The 2,328-nt window shown below is 36.4% G+C and overlaps 1 protein-coding gene across 1 annotated transcript in view; it reads left to right on the top strand.

The window, feature by feature from the left end:
* The window catches only part of mid2 (midline 2), a 150,659-nt gene that overhangs the window by 33,376 nt on the left and 114,955 nt on the right, over positions 1–2,328 (top strand). The gene's annotated exons all lie outside the window — the stretch shown is intronic.

The raw sequence follows: 2,328 nt of genomic DNA, 5'->3' as shown, positions 1-2,328 counted from the left end.
GCGTTAGCTGAGAAGGCATGTTGAATGAAAATTATACATCAGTGTCAATTTCTTCCATTGTTTTTATGTCTTAATTACATCTGTTGCACTTAGTTTCTACACCACCTAAGGCTGCACAAGCTTTGAATATTGTGCTACTTATGCACTACTGTCATTCATTGTAAGTGGGTATTATTTGGCCAGAGGAAAACTCCAGTGCTACCACATTTATTTATTTATTGTGCAACAGCTACTGTGCACTGAAGCTGTTAAAATAATAAATCCTTCTCATCCATGTAAATGTAGGCGATTCTCAGCCACAGTTAAGTAGCTGTAGCAGATGGTTAATTTTTGCACATATAGACTCTAAGCTTGCATTTACGAGTGTGAAAGTGAGTGCTAATTCTTATATTTTAACAGAATAATGTTCATGTTAATGAACTCCAAATAGCATAAACATCCAGGGAAGTGTGCGCAATTTGACTCTTTACAAAATAAATGTCGACTGTCTTCAGCTATTGCAACGCAAATGTTGTTTTTCACATTTGCTCAACAGTGTAAGGTTTGTAAGGGATTTCAGTGTTTCCACTATTTACTCATTCCCACAATATTTAAATTGGCTTGGCTTCGATGCGTATCTCTCTGTACATGTTAAAACAAATACTCACAAAAAATGTTGCCCTTTTTTTTTTTTTTTTTTAATTATGCAACTAATGATGACTCATACGGAATTGAAAGGAGATGAAAGCTCGTAGTATCACTTTGAAGGCAATTAGCAGGCCTGTTTGGTGCTTATTGTTTCTTCTAAGGTAAACAATAAGGTAAATCATTGCAGATTGATGCACATCAAAAGGAAGTGGTGGTGGTAGGCAACACTGGGAGGAGATATTGTCACACTGTCCATAATTAACTGTGGTTTTGTTAGCGTACCTCATGTTAATTTGTTATGCTCAATAATAAGCTGTATTGAGAACTAATGAATGCTTTCAGAGTGATTTATAACCATAATTCATTATTCAGGCTGCAGCAAATAAATCTAATCGACAAGTAAGTGGATACACGTGTATCCAGGTTTTTAGAATAGTTACTCTGAATCTCATTATGTTCTTGTCATTGAGATAAGGCAGGGTTTTTTTTTTTATATTTTACTCACTGTATAAATGTGTTTAAGTGACTGAGATATGAGGGGGAAAAAATCAGCATCACTATCAGTTCTTGTGATACATTGAGCATCTACAAGATTTGGATCAGCAGTATTTTCTTTTATATATTTATAATCTATTAATTCTTAATTTTCTTGTTATTACAAAATCTTCAGAATCCACATTCTAGGCTTTGAAATCCCAAGATGTTTTCAATACAGCTGCTCAGCACAGTTTCTCCTGCCAAGTCCCCTTTCTGTCGCTCATATATGACTCACTGGAATCCCTCCTGAACAATGGGAACAATAGCTTATTAGGAACCAAATGATGGGCCATGTGTTCTGTTTTCTCAGATTAGATCTCCCTGACAAAAACGTAACGCTGCACCTGGCTAGCCCTGAAGTAAACAATGCAATACATCAATTGCCCATGATGAGACTGTTGCCTTTTTTTTTTTCTTTCACTACCTCCTGGTGTCAATATTTGTCTAGCTTCTCTAAAGCCACATCTCTGTTGAATTGTTGTTATTTATTTATATGAAATCTGAAATTATGACAGGTGGCTTACCAGAAGCTTTGAGCAAATCTCTTCAGGTCTGTTAATAATTTCAGCATGTGCACGATGAGTATTCAATTTTTTAATAAAACGTGAGGTCCTTTTTAAAAACTTGTAGCACTTGATTTAACGCGCGTCTAATTTGTAAAGAACCCGATGGCTCAATTGTTTGTCTAGATGAAGTGTTATCATCTTGAATCCAGATTACAGTCACCATGTGCAATCGTTTAAATGAACTGTCTACTAATGACTGAGTGTGGCGAGGCCTAAGCAACACAGACTGCTAGGCAGACACAAAAACTTAAATAAGATCTGGTGTTAGAGGAACATGAACACTTGTGGTGTTGTCTGAATGTTTGAAGGAAAGTGGCGACAGAGAAGCAACAACCGTCTGTGAAAATGACTTTACAGGCCCGTTCATCTATCTTAAACTGAATAAGCACAAAGCCAAAAACTTGGAGGGCTACCTTATTTAGGAGTGACTGTTTCTTAGATAGTAGGCAACATGCCATGAAATAATGCATTAATCAATAAGGCTGTATTGTCTATATAAATGTGTAGCTGCTGGAAGAATTCATTATGGAATCCCCAGCACTATCATCTGCAATTTGTGCTTGTGTGTGTGCATCAGTTGCAGACTATTGCCAATCCT

This window comes from Pundamilia nyererei, unplaced genomic scaffold, assembly GCF_000239375.1.
Source record: "Pundamilia nyererei isolate P.nyererei 1_Seehausen unplaced genomic scaffold, PunNye1.0 scaffold00008, whole genome shotgun sequence".
NCBI classification, from domain to species: domain Eukaryota; kingdom Metazoa; phylum Chordata; class Actinopteri; order Cichliformes; family Cichlidae; genus Pundamilia; species Pundamilia nyererei.
The sequence above is the reverse complement of the archived record's forward strand: the minus strand, read 5'-3'. Positions and strand labels throughout refer to the sequence as shown.